Source organism: Oratosquilla oratoria, chromosome 17 (assembly GCF_046742065.1).
Source record: "Oratosquilla oratoria isolate Oo_2021 chromosome 17, ASM4674206v1, whole genome shotgun sequence".
Lineage (NCBI taxonomy): Eukaryota > Metazoa > Arthropoda > Malacostraca > Stomatopoda > Squillidae > Oratosquilla > Oratosquilla oratoria.
The window spans coordinates 17062594-17073500 of record NC_134793.1 but is presented as its reverse complement, the minus strand read 5'-3'; positions in this window follow the sequence as shown (position 1 = coordinate 17073500).

The following is a 10907-nucleotide window of genomic DNA, read 5'->3' as shown; positions in this document are numbered from 1 at the left end:
CCTCCTCCTCCTCCCTTCCCATCCCCTCCACTTCCCAGTCCCATTGTCTTCACAATAGATCTCTTCAGAATAATTTTTTAGTTTTTATTATCTTATATTCCCCCACTCACCCTCTCCTATAGTACCCTTTTATAAAACCTCTCCCCCCTTCTTTCTTTCCAGTCCACAGATTAACCTTCTTTCGAGCACCTCGTCTGGGCGACCGTTATTTCTAACGGTTCTTTTTTTTTCAAATTCAAATTCAAATTCGAATGCTCCTATAACGGCTCATCCGGTGAGGTTGCCGAGGAGGGTATTAGGGAAATCGCCAACGTTATCCAGTCAAAGTGATCGATGGAAACGTTTCCTTGAGCCTAAACGTTTGCTGACAAACGTTTGACTGTCTCGCTGTTCTTGCAGAGTCTCGAGAGGCTTGAAGAGCGCTGTTGTCAGGCTACAATTGGAAGATTACAAATAATCTATTTTTGTCTGTCTGTGTCTGTCTGTCTGTCTCTGTCTCTGTCTCTGTCTCTTTCTCTGTCTGTCTGTCTGTCTGTCTGTCTGTCTGTCTGTCTCTCTCTCTTTAGGGACTCCATTCTGAGAAGATGAAAAAGAGAAAGAAGAGGAAGACGAATAGGAAGATGAATAAGACGACGAATAAGACGACGAAGAGGAAGATGAATAAGACGACGAATAAGACGACGAAGAGGAAGATGAATAAGACGACGAATAAGACGACGAAGAGGAAGACAAAGACGAAGATGGATAAGACGATGAAGAGGAAGACAAAGACAAAGAAAAAAGAAGACAAAGACAAAGACGAAGACAAAACGAAGACAAAGAAAGAAGACAAAAACAAAAACAAAGACAAAAGACGAAGACAAAGAAAGAAGACAAAAACGAAGACGAAGACGAAGACGATGAAGACGACGACGAATCGATACCGGTAACGCCGTCCGGGTAATACCAACCTTCAACCCGGAAGCGAAGTTCTGCGAACTCGATTTTACGGGCGTCCTTAAGAACCGGCTTAACCCGGACCGGTTTAAACCGTTCTTAAACTGGTTTAAGCCCTGTGTCGGTTTAAACCGTTCTTAAACTGGTTTAAGCCCTGTGTCGGTTTAAACCGTTCTTAAACTGGTTTAAGCCCTGTGTCGGTTTAAACCGTTCTTAAACTGGTTTAAGCCCTGTGTCGGTTTAAAACCGTTCTTAAACTGGTTTAAGCCCTGTATCGGTTTAAACACTTCTTAAACTGGCTTAAGTCCTATATCGGTCTAAACCGTTCTTAAACTGGTTTAAGCTTAACCTGTATTGGTATTGCTTTTAAACTGGTTTAAGATTAATCTGAATTGGTTTAAACGGCTCTTAAATAGGAGTTAGATTAACCTGAAGTTGTTTAAACCTCTCTTAAACTGGTTTAAGCTTTACCTGTATTGCTATAAACCGCTTTTTAACTGTTTAGCTTAATTCATATTGGTTTAAATTGCTCTTAAACTCGTTTAAGCTTAACCTGCATCGATTTAAACCGCTCTTAAACTGTTTTAATCTTAAACTGCATTGGTTTAATCCGCCATTAAACTAGTTTTACATTAACACGCATCAATTTAAACTCTTAAACTGATTTAACCTTAACCTGCATCAATCTAAACCGCTCAAAACTGGTTTAAGATTAACCTGCATCGTTTTAAACCACTCTTAACTGGTTTAAGATTAACCTACATTATTTTAAACCGCACTCAAAGTGATTTAAACTTAACCTTTACCAGTTTAAACCTGCTCTTAAACTGGTTTTAGATTAACCCGTACCGGTTTAAAACCGCCATTAAACTGGTTTAACTAACCAGCCCTCCCGGGCGCTTGGAGTGACGTGCAACGGGGAAGCCGAGAGACATCCGGGCTTAAAAGCCTTCGTGCCAATAACTGCAAGAATTTGCAACAAGATCCATGGGCCCTCTAGTCGTGGGGCCCCCCAACTGGCATTCGCGTGTTTGAAGGGCCCCGTAGGACCCCCCCCCCTGTCTGTAAGGTTCTCTGTCCGTTGGGCCCCCTTTCTAAAGGGGCCCCCTTTCTAAAGGGCCCCCCTTTTCCGTTGGGCCCCGTTCCGTAGGGCCCCTTTTCGAGAAGAATCTGATAACCCACGTCCTCTTCGCAGTTACTTCTTCCCTCCTCCTCCTTTTCCTCCTCCTCCTCTTCGCAGTTTCTTCTTCTCTCCTCCTCCTCTTCCTCCTCCTCCTTTTTCTCCTTCCACTAACCCCTCTTTCTCCTCTTCCTCTCCCCCGCCTCTCCCTCCTCCTCCTTTTTCTCCTCTTCATCTCCTCCGCCTCTCCTTCCTCCTCCTCCTCTTTCTCCTTCTTCTTCCCTCAAACTCTCCCTCCTCCTCCTCCTTATCCTTCTCCTTCCACTACCTCCTCTTTCTCCTCTTCCTCTTCTCCGCCTTTCCCTCCTCCTTCGCTTCCTTCTCTTCCTCTTCCTTTTTTTCCTTACCTCCGCGAATACTAGGCTTCCTCCTTCCTCTACCTCTTCTTCCTCTTCCTTCTCCTCCCTTTACTCTACCTCCTCGTCTTTCTCGTCTTCTTCCTACCTCTACTTCCTCTTCCTCCTCTTCCACTTCCTCCTATTCCTTCTTCTCTACCTCCTCTTCCTCTTTTTACTCTTCCACTTTCTTTTCCTCTTCCCCTCTTCTTCCTCCTCCTCTTCCTCCTCCTCTACCTTCTTTTCCTCTTTTTCTTCTTCCACTTTCTCTTCCTCTTCCCCCTCTTCCTCCTCCTCTACCTCCTCTTCCTCTTTTTCCTCTTCCAATTTCTCTTCCTCTTCCCCTTCTTCCTCCTCCTCCTCTACCTCCCCTTCCACTTTTTCCTCTTCCACTTTCTCTTCCTCTTCCCCTTCTTCCTCCTCCTCCTTCTCTTCCTCCTCTTTTTCCTCAACTCCTCTACCTCCTTTTTCACTTTCTCTTCCTGTTTCTTTTCCTCCTCCTCCTCCTCCTCTTCTTCCTCCTCCTACTCCTCCTCCTCCTCCTCTTCTTCCTCCTCCTCCTCTTCTTCCTCCTCCTCCTCCTCTTCTTCCTCCTCCTCCTCCTCCTCTTCTTCCTCCTCCTCTTCTTCTTCCTTCTCTTCTTCTTCTTCCTCCTCTTCTTCCTCCTTTTCCTCCTCCTCCTCTTCTTCCTCCTTTTCCTCCTCCTCCTCCTCCTCCTCTTCCTCCTGGCCATCGCACCTGTCACAACATACTAATGCAAGTTTCCTTGGCCCTGAAATAATACAAATTCGAGTCCGCCTTCGCTCGGCGGCTCCTCGCAAGAGGGAAGCGAGACGAAGCGAGACGAAGCGAGACGAAGCGAGACGAAGTGGGGATCTCGGTGTGTTTTGCAAATGAAGTCGAAGGCAGCATCCATGAACATGCATGAGAGATTTGCATATATATTCGGATAAATGTGGATGTCCCGCCCCCAAAAATATAATTGTAAGCACGGGCGTATATCTATGCAAATTGTGTGTTTGTGTGTGTGTGTGTGTGTGTGTGTGTGTGTGTGTGTGTGTGTGTGTGTGTGTGTGTGTGTGTGTGTGTGTGTGTGTGATTCACTTTGGTCTTTGGACCACGTGTTGGACTCGTGATCGACAGCTATTTCCCTCCCGGAAGAGAGCTCAGAGCTCGTATGACTGATCTATGGGTAATGCTATGACCTTACACGCCCACACGCCCCAACTCCCCGCCCACGAGAGTTGGAGTAACAACTCGAAGCGCAGCGATACAGAAATAATTTCAGCTCTGGGCAGGATTCGAACCAGGTACCACCGGCACCGCCGTACTGACAGTCTGGGACTCTACCAACCGCGCCACCGAGTCGTGTGTGTGTGTGTGTGTGCGTGTGTGCACGTGTACAGTTTTGTTCACAGAAACTGTTATTGTTAATGCAATTATCATTTATTATTATTACTATTGTTGTTATTGTTATATTTATTGTTATTTTTGTTATCTGTATCCTTATCAGTATTTCTATCATTATATCTATTGTTATTTTTGTAATTACTTTTTATAATTTCTTTTTTTACTATTTTTGTAATTATTATAATTATCATTATAATTTTTGCTATATTTTTTGTTTTAATTTTTGTCATAATTTTTGCCATTACTTTTTGTCGTTATATTTTTTTGTTATATTTTTTGCTGTTATAATTTTTGTTATATGTTTGCTGTTATAATTTTTGTTATAATTCTTATCTTATTTTTATAATCTATTATTATTATCATTAGTTATTATTGTTTATTATCATTTATTATTGCCATCACTATTATTGCCATCATCATCATCATCATCATCATCATCATCATCATCATCATCATCATCATCATCATCATCATCATCATCATCATCATCATCATCATCATCATCATCATCATCAATCATCAATCATCATCATCATCATCATCATCATCATCATCATCATCATCATCATCATCATCATCATCATCATCATCATCATCAATAATAACCATCACCATAATAACCATCACCATCATCACTATTACTGGTGGTGGTGGTAGAATTGGAAGTGTTGGTAGTATTAGTGGTGGTGAGTAGTAGCAGTGGTGGTAGGTAGCAGTGGTATTAGTAGTAAAAAAAAAATCTGTGTTTTATACGCCCTTTTCATTACTCTACATATTAACAAAAAATAATAATAAATAAATAAATAAATAAACAAATAAATGAAAATAAAAAGTAGATAAATATAAAGAAAATAAACAATAAAATAAAGCAATAAGATAGAATAAATAAAATGAAATAGAATATAAAGATTAATAAATGGATAATGCTCTTTTTTGGGTAGAAGAACTATGGATGTATATGTATATTGTGTAAAGAGGTTTAAAATATGAGCACATTGTTTTCTGTAATTACATTATTAAGAGCTTACCTCATATGTTTCATAAAAAATATATCTTATTTACATAAACACTGAAGTTCTTGTAAGCTGTGCACACTTCCATCTATGTGAAAAGGCGTGTCATTACAAGACTCTCAACCCGTTTTCTATGCGACGCGAGAGATGAAAGCGTGTGATGAAAAGAGCTTGGATTCACACGGTGTATCTGTAAAGCAGGGAAGAGAGTGGGCAAATGGTAGGAATGTATGAAGGATGAGTGTGAATGGACGATGCGACCTGAAGGAATGCTCTCCGCATCAGTTCCGTAAATGAGAAGACGGGGACGAGAATTGGTAAAGGGATTGTGGGGGTCGGGGGTCAGTTGCATTGAGGAATAGGGGCAGTAAACCAATTTAGGTTCTCTGGGATATGCTCTCAAAGTGCTGTGCCTTACTGCGCTGCGTTCGACCTGAGCTGTGTGGCAGGTGTGAGATGATATTTTTTTTTTTTTTTTTTTTTTTTTTTCATGGTTAAGTTGTCTTGGTATTCCTATTGAAGAAGAAAAGGACTTTGGTACATATGTACAAACGCAAGCCCCCCCCCACTTTCATATATATATATATATATATATATATATATATATATATATATATATATATATATATATATATATATATATACATACACATACATATGGTCTTGAACCCGAAAACGTGATATACCAAACATGACCACATCTAGTCAAGTCATAAACCTCCATTCGACGGAACTTAAGTCCATAGTAAGACATATGGAAAATACGTTTAAGAAAATAATAAATGCACAATTAGCCATCAATTTTAATTATGTATGCATAAGAAAAAATCCCCGACCCATATATACTACTAATATGCATGTGTTTACATATACAGTATGTATATATATATATACATATAATATATATATACATATATATATATATATATATATATATATATATATATATATATATATATATATATATATAAGTCGTGATAGCTGGAAATTGCTTAGTTAAATTCTTTTCACCTTTTAATAGCTGTTCCATCATCTTGTTAAATTGAAAATTGACATTACTGAGAGGATTAATTTTGAATTCAACATAAGCTATTTCTTCTGACAAAAAGGTCATACGTTTTAGTCGTAGTCTTCTTTGTTATTTTTAACAAAGAAAACTACAATTTTACGTGGGATAAACGAGTAAAGAGCTAGCAACCAGTTTAAAGCAACACAAGTATCAAAGTAGGACAAGAATCTAATGCTTTATTTGTTCATGTAAGAGATTCTAATTATATTACAGATTGGCTTAGAGGTTCATTGTTATCTAGTAACATCATTGTCAAAAGGAACATTATAGAAAATAGCTTTATCAAAGATACTGAAATAGTTATGAATATAGGTAATGGCATGTACAAATTGGATAATCTTATTATTGAATATATTTGTAGACAAATTGTAGACAACCATAAACAAATTTTAATGTAATTTAGCACCAAGTGTAAGTCTCCGTGTAATGGTATGTGACCTGCCCTAGTTTTGTTTATTTTTTTATTAATGCTGATGTGTTGATCTTTTCTCTGTACTTTTTCCAAATAGAAAGCTAAAAACTGAAAAGGAACTAAAAAATGAATTAACCTAACGGTGAAAGACATAATTCCCCATCACCAGTGCATTGGATTTTACTGCACCAACTAATATAAAAAAAAGGGGGTGGGGAGGCGAGCACAAGGTCACTGGAATGAATAAAAAGAAGTTACAGGAATGAACAGAAATAACTAAATCACAGGAAAAAAAAAATATATATATATAGATAAATAAAAAAAATAATAAAAAATCTGGCCAAAAAAGTGAAATAGATAAACAAATATATACATAATGAAAACAAACTCGGTGGACAAAGCAGTCTACATGAAAGACTTCCTAAACGCGCAAAGAAAGTAACTATTAAAGTAAACAGTGAAAATGAAGTGGAACAAAGAAATAGACAAAACAAACCACAAAAGACACAATCCCCCACTCAGTCCACTGAAACCTAATGCGCAAATTACGGGAAAGGGCACCGAAAAGTAAAATAGAATAAACAGACCTAAATAACAGAACTGGATACACACACAAACACATAATAAATAGTAATACATACGAAAATGGGTAAAAAATAAATGTTAAAACACAAAAAACATTTTGGCGCGTCACTGACGTATTGTGCGGATTCTGTCTAGCTTGTCCCTGGCACTCTTGTAAATGGGGTGCAAGTTGACGCATCTGTTAACGCTGTCCTGGTCACTGGACCGCGCTTCTAAGAACAACGTAGCACCTTTTCCATTACATTTTTATCTGATATCTGCGCTTTGCCAACCCATCTCATGTTGTCGTTCCTTGCAGTGTCTTACGGTGGTATTATAAAAAAAAATCCTTATATAAATCTTGGAAGGGAAAGATATATATATATATATATATATATATATAAATATATATATATATATATATATATATATATATATATATATATATAGATATATATTGCAGAAACCACAGGGAAATTAAAGTCGGAATACTGAACGTTTTCGTCTAATTGAATGTGTATGTATATATGTATGTATGTATGTATAATGTCCGAAGGTTTTATGTGGCTATAGCCTCTCCCAGTTTTCTTACTTTTGTATAAATATTGTGTTCTATTTTTTCTTTCTTGTACTCTGAGGATGTCGTAATAGACGAAAACGTTCAGTATTCCGACTTTAATTTCCCTGTGGTTTCTGCAATATCTTTTCGTCACGCGTTATTGTGAATTATTTTTGCAATTATATATATATATTAAGAATACCATCCTAAGATTCTTACGGTGGCGTTCTTAAAAAAATAATTTCCTTCTATACATCTTTCCCTTCCAAGGATTTATATAAGAATCATAGTAGGATTTTTATTATTTTTTTATTATTATTTCTTTTTAGAATACCACCGCTAGAATTGCTGAGCTTATTTCCCGCCTACTGACCGTCCTCTTAAGCGGCCCATACACGATCAATTATATTGCACAATTTCATTGTCAATACTCTGAATTCACAATTAAATTGACGGTGTATGGGCGATATATCGCCCATACACGGTCAATTATTTGTCAATTCAGAGTATTGACAATGAAATTGCGCAATATGATTGATCGTGTGTGGGCCGCTTTAGACTCCTGTAATCTAGTCACCAGATTCTAACTTTTCTCTCAAAGGATTACAAAGGAGGAGCATGCCGGCATGAGACCTTTTCGTCCATAAATATATAATGGGCTTTGCAATCTTTGTACCTCACGATGCATGCCATCCCCATCTGGTTGGCTTCACTCTCTAAGTCCTTTACTTTAGTAAGTGCTCTTTGTAAGGTGTTGTTAGGTTAATGCTCCACTTCTACCCCGTCTTTTTTCAGCAGTCATATTTGGTGCCCCTTTCAAGTAGCAGGGAATCGGAGACGTAGTATTAGTAGAAGGATCAAGCCAATTGGCAACGTCACAATTCTTTATTTCAAGCAGACATTTCGTACAAATAATGGTCTAAAAATGGAATAATGTTTTCATTAAGTGGCGTGATAAAAAATAGATTTACTTTTATGTAAATATTTATGAAGAAATAAATATAAAATGATATTCCGTACTGCTGAAATGAACTTAATAATAAAACATTATATTTTCCTTTAGAATACAAACAAAATATTACTTAGAATATACAAAAAATATTCATTATAAAACAGATGTGAAAAGAACGAATCATACACTGAAACAGAGCGAGTAATGAATACATATACTGTATACATATATATATATATATATATATATATATATATATAAAATGCATTCATGAAAATTACAGTTATAATGAACTTAAAGTGATAAAGCATTCAGACGAGCAAAAACATAAGAATTGTACCAATAGCAATAGAAATATATATATAATAACACATAGAAAATTAATTGATCGATTAATAAGCAATCTAATTGACTGTAAGTCTGCCCCCCTCCCCCCCCAAAACAAAAACAAAAAAAAACGAAGTATATCACAGTACCAAGTAATTGATTCCTTGAAATGTATGTTAGACATTTTCTTATGGTAGGAGGCGTCAGACCATTTCTTTTGGATGAGGGACAAATAGTCTGAGAGGAACTTTTAAAACTTTTTGGACAGACAGGCGTACAGACAGACGCACAGACAGACGTACAGACAGGTAGACAGATAGACAGACAGACAGGCACAGGCAGACGTACAGACATAGACTACAGACAGACGTAAAACAGACGTAAAAGCAGATGTAAAAATATATACGTACAGACAGATGTTCAGACATACGTACAGGCAGACGTACAGACATACGTACAGACAGACGTATAGACGTACAGAGATAGAGACAAACGTACAGAGATAGAGACAAACGTACAGAAACAGACGTACAGAGACAGACGTACAGAGACAGATGTATAGAGACAGACTTAGAGCGAGACACACATATAGACAGACGCACAGAAAGACGTACAGACAGACGTAAAGACAGACGTACTGACAGACGGACGCACAGACAGAACTACAGATAGACAGACAGACGCACAGACAGACGTACAGACAGACAGACGCACAGACAGACGTACAGACAGACAGATGCACAGACGTACAGACAGACGCACAGACGTACAGACAGACAGACGCACAGGCAGGCGTACAGACAGACAGACCCACAGACAAGCGTACAGATAGAAAGACGCACAGAGAAACGTACAGCCATGTGCACAGACAGCCAGGCGCACAAACAGACAGACGTAGAGAGAGACAAGACGATGGCCGTCTTAAAGCCGGTATAACTTCAGATTCTCCGTATTAGGTATAGAAATCCAATAACGAATACTTAAGGTTTCCAATCCTTTATGCCTCTTTTCAAAAACATTCTTATATTCATTATAATTTCTTTCATAAGCCGAGTAATTCATGAACGCTTTCACAGTCGTTCGGTCTCGTTCGAACGAACCCTAAGAGCCAATGTGTCCAGGGGTACCAACTTTATTCGTATACAGTGGTACCAACTGTGAGCTTAGAAGGATAAACCTTGTATCCTTTTGTTTACATATTGGATAATGTTGGTATTCCTCGCCGGAGAAGGTTGGTATTCCTGATGGGGTTTCGGGGTCGTATGAACGAACCCTAAGGACTGTGAAAATGGTTTTGAAAGTACAGGGAGTTTGGGTGACAAAGTATAAAGAAGACCTGTTGGTCCATATCCATATTGGGTTTGAAAGTAAAGATATAAATAGATTAATGAGTTAAAGAAAAAAAATGTATATACCAAAACTCTTTATCCCTCTTATATAGATAAGTGAATAAACTAATAGATATAATGAATAAATGAACAAATAGATGAATAGATAAATATAAATATATAAGGGAATAGATAAAGAAATTAAATAAATAAGTAAATAAATCTAAATTGATAAATAAGTTAATAAATCTATATGCCATATTTTTCTTCCCCTTCATGAGGAAAGCAGCCAAATAGATGAATACGTAGAAAATGAACAACTGAAAAAGACAACAAAAACTTCGAAAAAACACATTAAAAGAAGACATTAAGAATACATTACAGAAATGAAAAAATCAATCAAAAAGACATTAAAAAGAAATTAAGGAAATTAGAAAACTTGTTTAAAAAGAAAAAAAGACATGAAATTCGAGAGTGAGTGAAACCAGCGCTCCACAGCCAATCTTGTTCAAGTTGACCTCAAATGATTTTATTGATGAGAAAAAGCTCCAGGAAAGACAACTAAATTGTCTTGAACAATTGTAATCTGGATTTTTTCTTATTTTCTTCATTTTCTTCATTTTCTTTGATTGTTTCATATTCTTCGTTCTTCTGGATTTTTTTTTCTCTTCCTTAGTGTTACCTTGTTTTGTTTTTCTTGTTCTTGTTCTTCTTGTTCTTGTTCCTTTTGTTTTGTTCTTCTTGTTATTGTTCTTATTCTTATTCTTCTTGTTTTTTCTTGTTCTTGTTCTTGTTTTTGTTTTTTCTTGCTCTTGTTCTTCT